Here is a 19375-nt window from a genome sequence, read left to right as displayed (position 1 = left end):
ATCATATGTCAAAGGAAAAAGCTGATTCTGATCAAGGATGAGGTGATTTTATTTTCTGTTATTTCTGTTTTCTCTAATCCTCCACTCCCATCACGGCCTGCTCCCTGAAGAGGAATTCTTTCCATTCAGTTCCATTCCCTCACTTTGTCCCCCACAGCCCAGAGATTTATTTCTCTCATGGCCCATCCAACCTCCCTTTGTAACCATTGATCATCTGCAGTTTCACCACCCTTGTAGTGTTCCCGGTCACTACCACTCCTTTGTACCTTCTCACCGCTCTTTCCTTTAAAACTTTAAATCTGTGTCCCCCTTGTTCTTGTACCATCAGGTGGATGACCGATTGCTACAAATACTATCCTTTTGATTCTCCTTTTTAAGCTGTACACTTTGCTTTCAAAGCTTTATATTTTCACCCAATGAGTTTTTTTTTAAATTTGAGGACAGCGTGGCATCCTTGGCCCAGTGTGGCGTCTCAACCAGCGTGGTGGTTTGAAGACATCTCCCAGCCTCATCATCCTCAAGGTGAAGCCAGGCGCAGTCTGGAGGCAGGGCCTGGTGCGTACTGGAGGCTAGGTGCCAGCGTGGTCTGGTTTGGAAGACTGTTGTTCTGAAATTTTATTTCTGCAATGCTGGACATTTTATTTCTCTATTTTCTAAGATCTTATCAATGAAGAAGTTGTACCTCGGTATATTTGTACCTAAGATGGCGCTGTAAGTGGCAACGTATAAACTTTTCAGTATACTCATTGAGTATATGTGACAATAAAGCTAATTCTAATCCTGGTGGAAGCCTGTTTATTGGACTGGAAGCCTGTGACTAGTGGTGTTGCGCAAGGATCGGTGCTGGGTCCACTGTTGCTTGTCATTTATATAAATGATTTGGATGCGTATTTAGAAAGCATGGTTAGTAAGTTTGCGGCTGACACCAAAATTGGTGGTATAGTGGACAGTGAACAAGGTTATCTAAGATTACAAAGCTCTTTATTTGTTCTTGCACAGCACAGTTGGAGAAACTTCAAACTCTGGTGGTCATATAGATGTTGATTTGGGCTTTGAATTCAAATATTGCCTGATGTTAAGGGCACTCCTTCTCATCTCACCTCACCTCTTGAGTTCAGCTCATGTTTGAAGCAAAATTTAAAATAAGGTCTGCAGTAGAATTGCCCTGGTGGAACTTAAACTAAACATTAAGGTGTAGATTGTAGCTGTTTAACTACCATTTGTTGGTATGCTGATGATATCTTCCGTCACTTTGATGATTGAGAGTAGATTGATCAGGGGTATTTGGGTGGATTGTATTTGTCCTGCCTTCTGTGGCGAGGACATACCTGGGCAGTTTCCCTATTCCCATGTTGTAGCTGTATTAACAAGGTGTATAGCTGGATGAACACAGCAGGCCAAGCAGCATCAGAGGAGCAGGACATGCTGCTTGGCCTGCTGTGTTCATCCAGCTCTACACCTTGTTATCTCAGAGTCTCCAGCATCTGCAGGTCCTACTATCTCTGTAGCGGTATTGTTTGGTTAAGGTACAGCTAGCTGTGGAGCGCAAGTCTTCACTACTGCAGCTGAGCTGTTGTGAGTGCCCGCCGTCCTTGATGTAGACAGTGTCTTCATCAAAGTCTTGATATCATATTGTTTGTAGCATCACATCATAATGGTGGTGACTCCATGACAAGTCCAAGATGTATCATCTACTTCGTACTTTCGGCTGAAGATGATTGCAAACATTTCAACCTTAATTTCTGAACTAACATGCTAGGCTCCCCCATCAGAAAGCATGGGAATGGTTTTTGGAGCCTCCACTTGCAGTCAGTAGTTTAATTGTCCAGCACTATTGTTGGCCAGACACAGCAAGATGGCAAATATTTGACCTAACCCATTTCTTGTTGATTACTCTGTTGTATGTGTAGCATGTTGGCTGAATATGAAGGCAAGAAGAACAACTTGCTTTTATACAGCATCGTTAAGACAGTAAAACATCTTGAGTTGCTTCTCTGATCCACAATCATACAAGAATTGATACTAAGCCAAAGAAAGAGATTAAGATGCGTGGCTGATTTTGATTAACAAGACAAGGTTGGGGAAGGGAGATGGAGTTTAATGGAGGTATAGAGAAGGAATTTCAGTGGTTATGGCTTAGACTGTTGGGGGGACAGCTGCAATATAGCAAAGGGGCGAGAGACCAGAATCGGCAGAACGTTGAACTTTCAAGAATTGCACAGCTGGAAGAGACTGCAGAAATAAGGGAGAGGGTGAGAATTTTAAAATCAAGGCAACTGTAACATCATTCTAAATGTGGGGAGAAGAGCATAAAATATTTAAATAAATTAATTACTCAATCACAATAATATCTTGTCTTACAGATGGTAATTCAACCTCTACTTCACTCAAACTTTGTGTATGTTATTCTTTCTATTTTAATGAAATATTAACTATTATAATGTAACCCTACAATTTTAAGTCACCTCTGCATTTCAGTGAACACTTTAGATCTCAATTCATTTGAATGTGCGCCCTAAGGAAATTGGCAGATGGAGTTCAACTCTGATAGGTGTGAGGTAATGTATTTAGGGAGGTCAAACAGTAAGAGAGAATGCACAATAAACTGGAATATACTGAGAGGGATAGATGAAATGAGAGATCTTGGCATCCAAGTGCACAGCTCCCTAAAAGTAGCAGCATAGGCAAGTAAGGTTGTAAAGAAGGCATTTGGCTTGGCTCTCTTTCATTGGCAGAGGTATAGAATACAAAAGTGGGGCATCTCAGTGGTTAGCACTGCAGCCTCACAGCGCCAGGGACTTGGGTTTGATTTCACCCTCAGGCAACTGTCTGTGTGGAGTTTGCATGTTCTCCTCCTTTCTGCATGGGTTTCCTCTGGGTGCTCTGGTTTCCTCCCACAGTCCAAAGATGTGCAGGTTAGGTGGATGGGCCATGCTAAATTGCCCACAGTGTCCAGGGATTTGCAGGCTAGGTGGATAGCCAGGGGAAATGCAGGGCAATAGGGGTAGTCCTGGGGAATGGATCTGGATGGGATGCACTTCAGAAGATTGGTGTGGACTTGATGGGCCAAATGGCCTGCTTCCACATTGTAGGGATTCTATGATCCTATAAGGCTTCCCACTAGTATTTGGGTGGAAGTTGCAATCTCTGGTAAGTTAAATACAACGATTAGAAGTTGTATGAGAGTTAGCTTAGTACAGCCATCAGGAGTTATATGATGGTTATTGCTGGAGGCCATTAGATCAATTGAGGATTTCTACCAAAAGTGGTAATCTGAATTTATTTAAGAGGTATCAGATTGCTTGAAAACTATAGAGTGTGGAGGACTGCCATAGTGCCTGGTTAGAATTACAGAAGATGCCCAGTGAGACATCTGCAAGGATTTAGGTAAAGTAACAATCAGTTGGAGTCTGGGATCTAGAACAGGGGAATCAGGAAATGTCTGTTATTGTTTTCAGCAGAGGGTATGGCTGGCTGTTAAAACACTTTGAAAACTCCTTTCACATGCTGGAGAATCTGCAGCAGAATGGCTGTCATATACACCTACATCACAACAAGAAAACATGGGCCAGGATCTAAATATAAGGCAGCATAAATAATAACAGATATATCAGTGATATATACACACACATGCTCAAACTGTTCCCTTTGCAGTCCATATCACCACACACACATCATTCATCTACTGGCTATGGAAAAAATAAAACTCAGGCAGTTCTAACGTTAGGTTCAGCAAATTAGTTTATACATTTTATGCCAGAAGAAATATTTTTAAATTATTATGAATGTACAATGTATTACTTTAATTAAAGCAGTGATTGATTTTATGCCAAAGGTAGTTAAAAGGAAAATCTGGAATCTGGATGAATAATGTGCATTCAGACCTGTGAACCTCTATGTCCTGCAGCATTTGACATCACAGAAAAAGGGTCTCAATGAACCAGCTTTCTAAAAATGATCACCTTTTGTAAAAGGGAAGAAAAAACCTGCATTTACTGGAATCTGAAATAGGAAATACTGGAAATGCTCAAAGAATCAAACTCTGAATGGGATGTTTTCAGAAATCTATTTTGGAAAACAAAAACATATATTTTAAGCTTATTCCATCACCTCACTTCTGTCCAGCAGGAGACCTATGCCATGTATAAATAAAACAAAAATGAGAGACACATTCAAATAACAGTGCCTACACTACATCCTCCTGTATCAATGAAAGAACTGTCAAATAAATGCTACTGTCCTTTTTGAAGTCAGATCCATAAACAGTCAGGTAAACTACCTGCAAAAGCAACCATGCAGACTGAATGTTTTATTCAGATAACAAAAAAGTATCTCACTTGCCAGATCCTGTTTTCTCAATGAACAGAAGTTCATGGCAGGCCAAAGAAAATATCAGTAAACATCCTTAAGCGGTCCTTAGAGTATGGGAGCATTGAAATTAATGCCAATCATTCAAAATGGTGATTACTTCTCTATCAAGTTGCATCATGCTAGGAGTCCAAAGCCTTAATGATTAGGTAGAGTATGAGCATAACAAGAAGCAAATCCTAAACTCTTGATGCCACTGACCTGCCAAAAGATCTGTGGGTTGGGGATCAGCCTGGTCAATCACATGAAGGCCCATGGAGAAAGCCATGACCTGGAGTAGATATCACCCTCACATTGAAGGATAGTCGGTGATGGCATTGACAGCAATTCCAGATCAGAATAACGAATGGAGTGTAAAAGTCTTTCAGACATTTCTGAGAAAGATAAATGCAATATAAATACAAGGTTTTTTTCTGCCTTTTTTAATGTTGCTGTTGAATCATTGTTGCCCATTTTAAAATAGCCAGTACTCCTGAACATCTCTATAAGAGTTCCTTAGGGCCATGCCTATGTCTAACTATCTGCAGCTGCTTCATCCCTCTATCAAAAAAGGGCAGGAGTGGGGATGTTCGCTGATGATTGCATAATGTTCAACACCATTCGCAACTCCTAAGGTCCTGAAGAAGACAATATCCATGTTTGAGCTGATAAGGGGCAAATAATATTCATGCCACACAAAAGCCATGTCCAACAAGAGAGTATTTAACTATTGCCCCTTGATATTCAATGAATGTCATCTCTGAATCCCCCACTATCAGCATTCTGCAGATTTACCATTCACCAAAAAAATAAACTGGCCGAGAAGTACAAATACTGTGGCTATAAGAGCAGGTCAGAGACTTAGGAATCCTACAGCAATAACTCACCTCCTGACTCCCCAAAGCCTGTCCACCATCTATAAGGCACAAGTCAGGAGTGTGATGGAATACTCAACTACTTGCCTGGATGAGTGCGACTCCAGCTCTCAAAGTTTGGCACCATTCAAGACAAAGTATCCTACTTGATTAGCACCATATTCACAAACATTCACTCGGTCCGCCATCGCCATTCCATTGCAACAGTATGTAACACCTACAAGATGCATTGCAGAAATTCACCAAAGAAACGTGGGAACACTACCACTTTCAAATTTCCCTCCAAGCCACTCATCATTCTGAATTGGAAATATTTTGCCATTTCTTCTGTGTCCCTGGCTAAAAAGCCTGAAACTCCCTTCCTCATGGTGTTGAGTCTAGTGACATAAAATGGGCTGCAGGGGTTCAAAAAGGCAGCTTATGACCACCTTCTCAGGTCAACCAGGGATGGGCAATAAATGCTGGCCTATTCAGTAATGCCCACATGCCATGAGTCAAAAGAAGTACAAAATGGAATCACCAGTGTGCTAAATGGCGAGCTATTTGGGGCAGAGATGAGGAAGCCCTTAACTCGGAGGATGGAAAATATTAGGAACTCCCAGCCAGAGGCCCGTGGACGCTCAGTCAAGGAGTACAATACTAAGGCCATCAAGGGATTGAAGTAGACATTCAGCCAAAACTTAGAATGGTGAAGCAAGCTCAAGAAGTTCAAAGGCCTACTCCTGCTCCTACATTCCTATGTTTCCACATTTCTATTAGAGAACTTTAAAGTTTCAGCAAAAAATTGTAGCTCGGGTTGTGGTTGAGGTTGTTGACTTGTGCGCTGAGCTGGCTTGGTTCCATTGAGACGTTTCATCACTGTGCTAGGTAACATCAGTGAGGCCTCCGATGAAGCTTATCGATAAGCTTCATCGGAGGCCTCACTGATGATGTCACCCAACATGGTGACGAAACGTCTGAACACAGCTCAGCGAGCAAGTCAGCAACCTCTATTAGAGAACAGTTAACTACTTCAGGATGTAGGTTATCATCCATTAGGAATTCTAGTTTACTCCAAAAAATGTTTTGAGATATTTTGACATGAGAGATGTTTTAAAATCACAATAGTATTGCATGATAATATGACACCCCTCTTGAATGTTTATTAAATTTTCATGAAGTTGCAACATTTTAAAGAAATGATTATAGTCCTTTGAAAAGTTGCAGAACTCCTTTCTGATCCAGTAGACCAAGAGTTAAAAAGCAATAAATTCTTATATTGCTGGGACCTCAAAATCCAATTTCCTCACAGGTATCCATAAGAAATAAACCAGACTCTCATCTTCTGTATTAAGATGTATTCTGATGAATTTATGGAATAGATGAATCCTTTTCTTAAATACTGGACTGCATCGACACAATCGTTATCTCTCTCCTTGCCTACTTGACAGTGATTATTCCACTCAATACACCACACGGATGTTCCAAAAGATATGGATCACCTATCTCTTCATCGCTAAATGAATGACAGGTTGAAATAGCACAAGACTGCACTCACAACTAAGCATGTCAAATTCATAATTAACAAGCCTGAAATCACATTGTATCCCAGCACCTCAACTGAGGTGATGAAAAATAAAAAATACTACACTGCTCTCAAATTTTAAAGCCTTCCTTTGTAATATTTTACCTCTTGGTAAGGAATACTGTGAGGTTATAAATATAGCTTATAAAATTAATTGAAGTGGTGAGGTCTTAGCCCAAATAATTCACCTTTAAGCAGAACTTATCCATTTTACACAAATTATTGTCCTAAACAGAATTCAGGAAACAAGAATCTGATATTCTTAAATTGATTTGAGTTTTCCTAACCATCAGTTTTTTTAAAGATACTCCCCATGTTAAATCCCCAAAAGATAATGAATTCTTAAACTATTTCTACTTTTTCTCCATTTAATTAAATGAATTGTTGTTTCATGCATATCTGTAACAAATTAAAATTCCTGTCTGCACCAATTATTTTTCAATATAATGCTACATCTAGTTATGGTGGGAATGTGAAAACAGACAGGATTGTACAGGTATTTTTTGATTATAAATGTGCACAGAGGAATAAATACTAGAGATAAAAAGGTGGAAAGAAGCATGATTCTACATTGAGGCTGAAATACATCAATGTGTCATGGTATACTTATTCCTCAACTTCTAATCGTGTGTCATTTAAAAATGGCACTTAATCATGACGGTCCTTGTCCAAATTCACAATGGATCAGCCAACATGTTTTTTTGAATGACTCACACCTTCAAATTTCCCTACGTTTGGATTTTTTTTGTAAATTGCTTACACTTTAGTCTGTCATGAATGTCCCATTTTCCTCATATCATAGGGAGAGAATTCTAATTGTTTAAAGTGCAACACTACTTGGGATAATTATCACATGTCATTTCTGTGAGATTAGCTTCGGCAGACAAATGCCAGAAACACTAAGATTTTCTGCGATCTTCAGTTTAAAGAACTAGGGAGAAGGACTAATCGGATAGTTCTTTCAAAGAGCTGGAACAGGCTGGATGAGCCAAATAGCTGCCTACTGTCCTGAGAGTTTCTCTGATACTTGAGCAATTTGTATAATTGTATAATTGCTTGAGGTTAATACGAACAAAGATCATAGGCAAATGAAAATGTTGTATAAACAGATAATGCCTACTGATCACAAGGCCTACCCAAGTTCATTGTATCACAGGAGTTTTATAATGCAAAGGAGGCTATTTAATCCATCATATCTACACTGGTTCTCCACTTAACATCTGTTTAATGATAAAATGGTAGAGTCCATTATAAAGGATATAATTGTCAAGCATTTAGAAATACATAAGTCAAGTAGAGTTAATATGCTTTCATAAAGGGCAAATCACACCTGACAAGCTTAGAAATATTTTAAGGTAATTACAAGCAGGATAAAGGGGATCCCGTAGACGTAATACATTTAGACTTCGGAAGGACTTTTGCCAAAGTATTGCAAATCGGGATACTTAAAAGGTAGGAGCCCATGGTTTTGGGGTAGTAGATCAGTATGAACAAAGGATTGGTTCACTAATAGAGGACAGAAAGTTGGGATGAGGGGAATATTTTTAGGATGGCACCGGTCACTATTGGAGAGAGCACTGCTAGGGTCACGATTATTTTCAACATACATTTATGATTTGGGTGAGGGAATGAATGTGCTATCGTTAAGTTTGCTGATGACAAAAACACGTGGGAAGACAAGTAACAAGGATAACACAAAGAGTCAACAGAGGGATATTGACTGAGTGGGAAAAGATTTGACAGATGGAATATCTTGTTGGATAATGTGAGGCTACGCACTTTGGCAAGAATAGGGAGCTGAATATTATTTAAAGAGAAACACTGCAGAAAGCTGCAACTCAGGGGGATTTGGGACCCTCATCCATGAATCGCAAAAAGCTAGAATAGTGAATACTAGGGAATACAAATTGAGTGTTGGCCTTTATTTCAAAGTAAATGGAGTATAAATATAGGGAAGTCTTGCTAAAACTTTACAAGGCACTAGTCAGACCGCACCTAGAATACTGTGAACAGTTTTGGTCCCCTTACCCAGGGGAAAAAAAACCAACATTGGAAGCAGTTCAGAAAATGTTCACCAGATTGATCCTGGGTATGGAGGGATTTTCTAATGAGAGGTTGAGCAGGTTCACCCTATTGGAAAGTAAATGAATGGGAGAAGACCTAATTGAAACATGTAAGATTCTTATGGAGACTTGACAGGGATGCAAGGAAGTTATTTCCATTCATGGAAGAGACTAGCACCACAGGGCACAATCTCAGAATAAGTGGTTAAGCTTTGAAGATAGAGATGAGGAGGAATTTCTTCTCTTAGAGGATAATGTCTTTGTGGAATTCTTTACTATAGAAAGCTGTCGAGTCTAGGTCATTAAGAATATTCAAGGCAGAGAAAGATTTCTAATTATTAAGAGAATCAAGGACTATGGGGGAGAAAGCAGGAAAGCCGTATTCAGAATGATCAGATCACCCATGATTTTATTAAATGGCAGAACTGACTCATTGAGCTGAACATGTTACTCCTCCTTCTATGTTTTATGGTGTTATGGTGCCATTCCTCTGCCCTTTCCCTACACCCTTGCATTTTTTTTTATTTAAATAATCATCTAATGCTCGCTTGAGATCCTCAATTGAACCTGCCTCATCCACACTTCTGTGTTGTGCATTCCAAACCCACAACACATTGCGTCAAAAAATATTTTTTCAGCCTTGCATTTGCTCCTATTGTAAATCGTCTTAAATCTACCTCTGTCACTCTTGATCTTTTTTAAAGCTGGAACAGTTTCTCCCCATCTACATTGTCTAGCCGACTTGTAATTTTTAAGCAAATTTCTATCAAATATTCACTCAGTTTTCTTCTCTCCAAGAAGAACAGTCCCAGCTTCTTCAATGCATCCTCATAAGTAAACTCTCTCATCCCTGGAACCTTCTTGCAGATCTCTTCTGCCCTCTTTCCAATATGTTCGTATTATTGCACCCAGAACTGTACAAAATTTTCCAGCTGAGGCCATATATAAATTCAACATCACCTCCTTGTTCTTGTACTCTATGATTCTATTAATAAACTTGAGGATACAGTATGTTGTATCAGCTGATCTCTCTACCTATCCTGTTACATTCAATGCTCTGTACACATGTAAACCCAAGTTCCCTGTGCTTTTGTGTCCCCTTTAGAATTGTAGTCCTAATGTTATCATGTCTGTCCATGTTCTTCCCACCAAAATGCATCACCTCACACTTCTTTGCATTTAAGTTCATCTGCCACCTATCCAGCCATTCCATCAACTTGTCCTTTTGAAGTTCTGCATGTCCTCATAGTTCACAATGCTTCCAAATTTTGTATCATCTACAAACTTTGAAATTGACCCTTACAGACGATGATTTAGATCTTTAATATATGATCAGAAAAAGCAATGGTCCCGATACTGACCTATGAAGAACTCTATTACAAACCTTTCTCCAGCCTGAAAAACACTTATTAATCGCTAAATACTCATTGCAAAAATATCCATCTGTTTCCTATCACTCAGCCAATTTTGTATCCATCTTGCTATTGTTTATATAGTTCCATGACCTATAACAAAGTCAGACTTCACAGGACACCACGTTATAGTCCAACAGGCGTAGTTGAAGTCACAAGCTTCTGGAACGCTGTTCCTTCATCAGGTGAAGTCAATTCACTTGACAAAGGAGCAGCACTGCGAAAACTTGTGATTTCACATAAACCTGTTGGACTATAACCTGGTGTCCTGTGACTTCTGACTTATCCACCCCCGTCCAACACCGGCGCCTCCACATCATGACCTATAACAAGTCTGTTGTTTTGACCTTGTTTCAAATGCCTTCCGGTAATTTATGTACATAATTTAATAGCATGGTTTGTAATTGCTGGGTTTATCTGCACACCATCTTGATCAAGGGCATGATATTTAAAATTCTTCAATCTTCTGGCACTTTCCCCCCTAGGGAAAACTGAAATATAATGGCAGTACCCCTGTAACTTTCACACTCATTTCCTTCAGTTTCCTTGGATGCATCTCATCTGGACACGAGATCTTGTCAGCTTTAAACCACAGTCTGTTCAACACTTCTTCTTTACCAGTTTTGAATCATTCTAGTGACAGAGTGCTGGGCAGCATCAACATCCTTGGTAGAGACAGATATAAAGTATTCATTTAACACCACAGCTATGCTCTCTCCCTTCAGTATAAATCCCCTTTGTTGTCTCTAATCAGCCTTACCCCTCCTTTTACCATTCTTATATGCCTATAGAAAACATTGGGATTCCCCTTGATGTGGCTACCAGTCTTTTCCCCAAATTCCTCTTTGCTTCTAATATTTGCTTTTCCACCTCCTGTTTGAACCTTTGTATTCCTTTTGATGGTCAATTGTATTTTCTACTTGACACCTATCATAAGCACAATATTTCTTCTTTGTTATTTTCTACTTAATCTGACAGCCTCTTTCCTAAATCTTTATACGACTGAGCTTAGACATTCTCAGTTGCAAATAACCTCTTCGGGATTTTAGAGTCATAGAGATGTACAACATGGAAACAGACTGTTCGGCCCGACTGTCCATGCCAACCAGATATCCTGAGGTAATCTAGTGCTATTTGCCAGCATTTGGCCCATATCCCTCTAAACCCTTCCTATTCAAGGTACCTGTCCAGAGCCAAACAATTCTGGTTTGGGATGTGAAAACTAAACTCCTTATACTTAGGTAATCTAATTCATAACAGTTCTAAACAATCTTTGTTCGGAGCAACTGTTTTACATATCTGACTTCAGCCAAGTCTTCTACAAACCAAGTCCAAAGATGTTTCTTCAAGCTACATCTGTTTCCTTTGGGAACTTCCCTTGCAAGATATTCAACTTGTGAATGTTCAGTTTCTGATTCATTCTCCAATTGGTCTCATTTCTATTTAACTCCCTTTATTTTCACTGCCATAAGTATACTTTCCTACAATAGTCATCCCTGTTTTAATATCTTTTCAACATTTAATGTGATGCACTTGCTGATTATTTCACCTGACTAATCATGACAATTCACATAATTGAGCTTCTTTTTAAATTTGATAAGGTTAAATGAACCTTCTTTTCGCATACACAGGTAACAGTACTAATTACAGCTGTGACGTTCTAATTTCAGGTTACCTTTCTTCCAATTCTACATGTTTGATAATCACTTGATGCATATCATCCTTAGCAGTTCCTGCTTTTACTCCACCTTCAGTTTGTCTGCTAACTCGCTCGGTTTACATTTAAAGACTTCAAACAATCCAATGTTATACCTTCCACTTCCAGAAAACTCTTAGCAACATTCAAAGCTATCTTCAAGTTCTAATTAATAAACTTCACCACAATTTATTTTATGTCCAGAACCACAAAATACTCATTTATTTTTAAAAGGATAAAATAGATCCATTTTAAATCCAGTAAATTCAAATCTTACCAATTGTTATGATCCCAGTTAATTTTATTACTGAACAAATTAGATTTCCAGACTGAAATGTGGCTTGATAAATGGGGGTTTTCAAAAGGTGGTCTCTCACTGAAACATAAACACACAATGTTGCAGATTTGGTTTTAAACAATAAAACAGACTTTTATGACAGAGAAAGTATGTAAGTCAAAATATATTGAACTGTTTATGTATAACACATTTAATAATTTTGAAATACATGGTCAAATACAATGCCATTAGTCTCAATAATTCTTCTTTACAGTACCACAGAGATAATTAGTTTTCTTATCACATTCATAAGGCTTAATTTAACTGTCGCTTCAATTCCTTTTGATGATCTGATACTCTTCCTTGAATCTTCATACAACAGAGCTTAGACCTTCTCAGCTTCAAATAACCTCTTTGGGGTTTTAACCAAACATTTCTGATTTGGAACTTTAAAATAAAACATCTTACATTAAGGTAATCCTTGTCTTAATAGTTCTAAATTATCTCCCTCTTTAAGAACAACTGTTCTGCACATCTAGCTTTAATGATATCTTAGTCATAGAATCATAGAGTCATGCAGTACAGAAACAGTCCCTTTGGACCAATCAGTCCCTGCCAACCATAATCCCAAATTAAATTAGTCCCACCAGCCTTTCCTGGCCCAGACCCCACCAAACATTTCCTATTCATGTACTTAACCAAATATCTTTTAAACATTGTAATTGTACCCGCATCTACCACTTCCTCATGAAGTTCATTCCACACAAGAACCAGCTTCTGTAAAAAATTGCCCCTCATGTCTTCTTTAAATCTCTCTCCGCTCACCTTAAAAATGTGTCCTCTAGCCCCATCCTAAGGAAAAGACAACTACCAATAACTATCTATGCCTCATTATTTTATAAACTTCTACAAGGTCACCTCTCCACCTCCTATGTGAAAAAAGTCCCAGCCTTTCCTTATAACGTAAACCTTCCATACCCAGCAACATCCTGGTAAATCCCTTCTGAACCATCTCCAGCTTAATAATATCCTTCCGATACCTGGGCTTGCTTTAATCGATGGGTGTTTTCCCAAAACCAAGTAAAACAAACAATTTAATTCCAGAACCCTCTACCTCAAGCTGATTGTACCTCACTAAATGTGAACAAATTCCCATTTGCCTTGGCTCTGATTTTACCATATTCCTGGCATTTCTCAGTTAACTTCAGGTATCGCTACTTCTTTAAAAATAATGCACTTTTCTAACTTACAACAATTTAAAGCCAATCCCTAAAAGCAGTTTATCTACGATTGAACTTATTGGGAAAGAGTAAAAGGGAAAAGCACCTCCTTCCAGCCCTTCACCAAAGTGCCCACTCGACATACTTTACTACTTGCAGTAAGCCTTCCTTAAAGTACCTCCTTCCCTCTCTGGATCAAATTCCCACTTTGAAACAGATTCCCAGATTTACTCACTCTGTCTCACTCAGGTGAACTATTGATGTGTCTTTCCTGAGTTCTCAAGTGGCCTACAAATAGACAGGAGTACCATTTAAATCAGGCACCAATGGTGGTTGTAGAATTCTGGAGTGGTCATTCTTGTACCAGTGTGCAAGAAGTGTCCTGTACTTACCTCATTCATTTGTCTTCAATGCAGGGAGCAGCAAAAATGGACAAAAAACTAAGGTGATTATCAACTAGATTGCAAAAGGTATTGTCTCTAAGGGGTTTTAATAAATTTAGAGACTGTCAGAGATTCACATAGTCTTTACTCTTTATTCACATTGGGTATCACAGCCAGCCTTCCTTGGTGTTGAAAATCAGATCATATAGAACTGGCTAAGTATATGAGCTTTGTGATAGCTTTTAGCCTAGCAAGCATTCATGTCTCTGGACCAACCCCATTTCTAGTCTCTAAAATTTGGTCTTAAATCCTCTTGCTCCCTCACCCAGCAAGGTCGAGCCAACTATGCCCATGACTGGTGAGTGAATTAAAAAAATATTTAGGGCTACAATGTACATTTAATCTAAGTGATGATGTGGCATGAATGCCCATATTTGTTTATCTGTCCATGCCGTCTCGTATTTCCGGCTAAGCAAGCATATTTGATAGAAACGAATTTACATAAAAGATTGTAACACAGAGGAATTTAAGTAACAAAGATCCTACAAATTACAAATAAATCAGTTGGAACTCAATATTGCTTCATAGTTCTTTCAGCAAATATCCAAAGTGCTTAGTTTTTCTGCCTTTTACTATACTTGCTGTTGTAAACTTTATGTCACAATTGTGCTTTAAACTTTTTTTTTTGAAATAATAATGTTACATTGTCACATTCAATAACAGGCGAAAAACCCAGTGAAAAATCCATTAGGTGAGGACTCAACAACCCCCCATCAACCTGGCATTATGAAGGATATCTATGGGAAGCTGTTCACATTAGTGATAGGATGCCTGAGGGACTCTTTATTTCTTGCTTAAAAATTCAGGCTGATGTTGGTCGTAAAGTCGGCTGACAAAAGTAGTGACAAGTTACTTACGGCTCATTCACTTTCAGAGTTAAAATTGGGCCCCTTGCCTCAGTAGGAGGTCTATGAATCTTCTTCCCTTATGTTTATTTGCCTCATTTGCACATACCCCATTGTGAAGCTACTTACTGCCGTCTATCTGACATTTTCTTAGCGCAGCTATAAGAAAAACACCATCTGGTATAGCCCTAGAGAAAGGAAATTATGCCAAACTGCATCTTCAGAAGAAAAGTTTAACGGGGATGAAATTAGTTTAGTTTTTCTATCTTATGCCTTTTTTCCAGTTGCATTATAGCTATTTCTCAGTCCTGACTCAATAGCATGCAGTTACAGGGACGAAATCCAAAAGAATAGTAAAACTGGAGAGCAGTAACCATGAGGCTAAGGAACAGCTGAAAATCTTCATGCAGATTAAACAAGGGACAAGTAACTGATTGTGCAACCATAATTTTATTATATTAATGCATCAGAAACATGTTATGTTTGATTTGGCATTATGTGTCAACCTACAGCACATGGATTGCAGCAGTTCAAGAAGGCAGCTCACCACCACCTTCTCAAGGGCAACTTGGGATGGGCAATAAATGCTGGCCAGCCAGACACGGCACATCCCATAAGTGAATTAAAAAAAATACAAAAAAAGCGATAATAATGACAAGGCCTACCAGGAAACAAGTTTTGCTCCATTTATTAATGACTATGATCTGTGATCCGACATCCATTTAGCATCTCCTGTTATTCATACAAGTGGACAGAATTAAAGGAAAATATTTGGAGTGGGAAATAATGTGTACACACATGGAAATTCAGTTCTTTGTGGAAGTTAGGCTTTTCGAATGTTAACATGAGTTCAGCTTAATGAGTTCAGATTAAATTTCCTTGCCTAATTTCTTGACAAAGGTACTGATCTAATGAAATAGCTGCACAGAGGTTGTCTCCCTTCACCCTTTATTTAATTGTGCACAATAAACTGGCTACGACCAGCCAGCTCAGAGTCAGTCACCTGAACTGACGAGATTCTAAACCTCCTGTTTATATTGGTCAGCCAGGGCTTTCCTGATTGATTAGGGTTTGTTAACCTGGTCAACGGCCTCAGTCAACGATGTCAACCTGGTTCCAATCACTACACCTCTATCCTCCTAAATCTGGGGATGTAGGCCTGGTCTTCGGCTTATAGCATAATGTTTTTGATGTCTTTGCCCCCAAGTCCAGTTTCTCAGAATCAGACTCTGACATAAGTGACATGTACCAGACCGTAGCCCGTCTCTTGTATGCAGAACATCTCGGGAGAGTTTTCTCCTCTTCTGCAGTAATGGTATCGAGGCTGCATCCAGCTCGGACTGGGAGGTTTGCTCAACACTAGATGGAGGGGGACAACCTACAGTTTCCGAGAGGCCTTCTGGCTGTTCTGAGGGGCCAGTCATGTTTCGCTTCTGCCCCATTTGTAAGGTAACAGCTTTCAGGTAAATCTTTCTCAACCAATTCTGCCCCAGTAGGCTTGGGCCTGAGCCTTTTACTACCATCAGTGGTAACTGCACCAACTGCTTCTCATACGAGACCGGAACTGAAGTCACACCCATTGTCTGCAACAGCTCCTAGGGTATGTTCTTAGTTTGGCTGAGGTCTTGTGCAAATTTAAGGGTTAGAGTCCCAAGCAAATCTTGTTAAAGACAGATTCTGCAACACAAACACAGCTGTGCCAGCACTGAGCTCTATGGGAACTGGGTGACCATTTAACCAAACATTAATTTTAATCAGTTCTGATTTGAATGTTGTGAAACAATTTAATTGTTCCAACCCACCTGTAGGGGTCTTTCCAGGCTGTGCACTCTCCTGGGTACTGGCCTGTGAGTCTTCTTACTCAAGACAGGCTTTGTAGGACTCCTTAGCTGTCTCAAGTCGGAGTACCAATGGCAACTACAATGGTTTGCCGACCCAGATCCTGAAGAACATTTTAGCCACTTGGCTGAGGCTTGGCTTTATTGTGGTGTTCTGCTGTGGGCTGGCCTAGGGTCCCTCTACTCAGGATATGCCCTGCGTGAGGTTCTTGATTGCCTACACTCAAATGGTGTTCCCTAAACTCAGTCAGACAGATGAGCGTGTCCACTTATGTTGGGATGCCCTGTAGCTCCCATGCTCCACTTGCCACATTTTCTAATGGCAAAGCTAGTTATAGTGCCTGTTTGAAGTCCAGTAGGGCTTCAGCTAGCTTCTGTGTGGTTACGTCATTAATCTCATTCTTGATGAAATAACTGCACAGACGCCAGTATCTCATCACCAAGTCACCCTTTATGTACTTGTGCACAGTTACCTGAACTGAGGAGATTCTAATCTCCTCGTTACATTTTTTTTTCCCTGGAACTGTACAAAAAAATGCAAAACAAATCAAGGTAACAGTCAACAAAGCAAACAGCAATTTACAGGGAAATGGGGATGGTAAAACAAACCCCAAATCCCACCGTAACTTGCCATAAGGAAAAACTTTAGACAGAAATCCGTACGAGATAAATGCATACAAACAAGCAATAAAAAAAGCAATACATGCAACACTGACACCCCTGGCAAACCAGAAATCGGCCCACCCTTACTCGCCTTCCGAACACCTCTAGCACAGCCTGCCCCTACGCATCTTTTGGTTCTCGGCCTGCTCCTACACACCTTCCAGCTCCTAGCCTGCCCCTACGCGCCTTCTGACCACCACTAGGACAGCCCGTCCCTATGTCTTCTCGGGACGACAGTTTTCAGGCAACCTACGCACCATCCGGTTTTCAGAACAATCTACTCACCTTCTGGTTCTCAACAAGGCCTTCCAGGGACCGTAAAGCACAGTACGTACGAAACAATCCAAACATAAAGGGCCGAGCCCATGCCTGAAAGTCAAGTCCACGCCCAAAGGCTGAGTCCAAGTCCACACTTGAAGGCAGCCAGCACACACCTCGCAGCATGCGTGCAGATACTTGGCCCATATTTGAGGCCTGAGCCGCTTGCAGAAACACAGCAGGCTCCCGGAGGCCAGGCCTACACTTGAGGATACAGCCCACCCATGATGGACCTGTCTGCCACAAAGGCCTGGTCCAGCCACAGAGGCCTAGCCCACTCACGGAAACACAGTCCACTCGCAAAGACACAGTTGAGTCATGGATGCTCAGTCCAGACACAAAAAAGGTTAAAACACATGTAAAAGTAAAGTGCAAATACTTAAAACTGTGGTGAAAGGAGCAAGCCAACCTACCAAGTCATCTTTGCTTTGTAACTTGGACTTGGACTTGTAACTAGCCAGTTTAAGAAAAAGGCAGCTCCCCATTGAGAATTAAAATGCAGTAGTAACACTGGCTGTAACCCAGCCAGCCTAGAAACCAGTTCTCAAAAAGTGAAACCGAATCCACGTACCTTTGGCTATGACGAGCCAGCTCACAGTCAGTTGCCTGAACTGAGGAGAATCTAATCTCCAGGTTACATCGGTCAGCCAGGGCTTTCCTGATTGGCCCAGGTTAACAAGCCCAATCAATGACCTCATAGTCAACGAGGTCAACGTGGCTCCAATCACTACATATTATAAAATAACAGGGAAGTAAATCTAATAAGAAGAGAATAAGCACTGATTAATATTAAATGAATCTGACTTTAAGGCGATGTTGAGAATGGTATTTATAGTCTGCGATGATGCCAAAAAAATTAGACCATTTCCTTTTCTTGCTGCATACAAGACAATTTCCCAGTTACTAGTGTACTGTGAAACCAAATTAAGTGATCTATGAAAAAGTACAATGGAGATTTGAAAAAAGAAAAGGCAATGTTCAAAGTTAATAGTCCTTTCGCTTTAACACAGCAAGAATTGAAAATGAGGAAAAATTGGAAACTTCACATCTAATGTTTAAAAATGTGTTGACAGTAAACTGTCAAAGTGAATACACTTTAATAAGACAATGAATTTTCTAACGTTTTAAGATTAAAAATATACTCACAATTTCAAAAGCACTAGCATCGGCCGCAGTTTGGTCAATAGTTGGGCAATCTCTACAATAACTTTAAGACCATTCAGTGTTACATATGTTCAAGGATGCGAATCAAAGGGACAATTAATTATAAATTATTGAAGAATTTCTTACACTTAGAGTCATAGGTATAGAGTCATAGAGCTGTACAGCATCAAAACAGACCCTTTGGTCCAACTCGTCCATGCTGACCAGATATCCTAAATTAATTTAGTCTCATTTGCCAGCATTTAGCCCATATCCCTCTAAACCCTTACTATTCATATACCCATCCAGATGCCTTTAAATGTTGTCATTGTACCAGCCTCCACCTCTTTCTCTGGCAGCTCATTCCATGCATGGACCACCCTCTGCATGAAAAATTTGCCCCTTAGATTCCTTTTAAATCTTTCCCATCTCACCTTAAACCTATGCCCTCTAGTTTTGGACTTCCCCACCTCAGGAAAAAGACCTTGCCCATTCACCCTATCCATGCCCTTCATGATTTTATAAACCTCTAATAAGGTCACCCCTCAACCTCCAAAGCTCCAGGGAAAATAGCCCCAGCCTATTCAGCCTCTCCCTATAGTTCAAACCTTCCAACCCTGGCAACATCCTTGGAAATCTTTTATGAATGCTTTCAAGTTTCACAACATCCT

The 19375-nt window shown here is 39.9% G+C and overlaps 1 long non-coding RNA gene across 1 annotated transcript; it reads right to left on the bottom strand.

The window, feature by feature from the left end:
• Nucleotides 1-2123: 2123 nt before the first annotated feature.
• Nucleotides 2124-12335, bottom strand: LOC125486562. Its single transcript, XR_007265200.1, has 3 exons — nt 12235-12335; nt 4570-4742; nt 2124-2232 (listed from the first exon to the last, which is right to left on the bottom strand). It is a non-coding gene; the product is annotated as an uncharacterized LOC125486562 (long non-coding RNA).
• Between the last annotated feature and the right edge of the window lie 7040 nt (nt 12336-19375).

This window comes from Rhincodon typus, chromosome 30 (genome assembly GCF_021869965.1).
Source record: "Rhincodon typus isolate 14 chromosome 30, sRhiTyp1.1, whole genome shotgun sequence".
Classification (NCBI taxonomy): Eukaryota; Metazoa; Chordata; class Chondrichthyes; order Orectolobiformes; family Rhincodontidae; genus Rhincodon; species Rhincodon typus.
The sequence above is the reverse complement of the archived record's forward strand: the minus strand, read 5'-3'. Positions and strand labels throughout refer to the sequence as shown.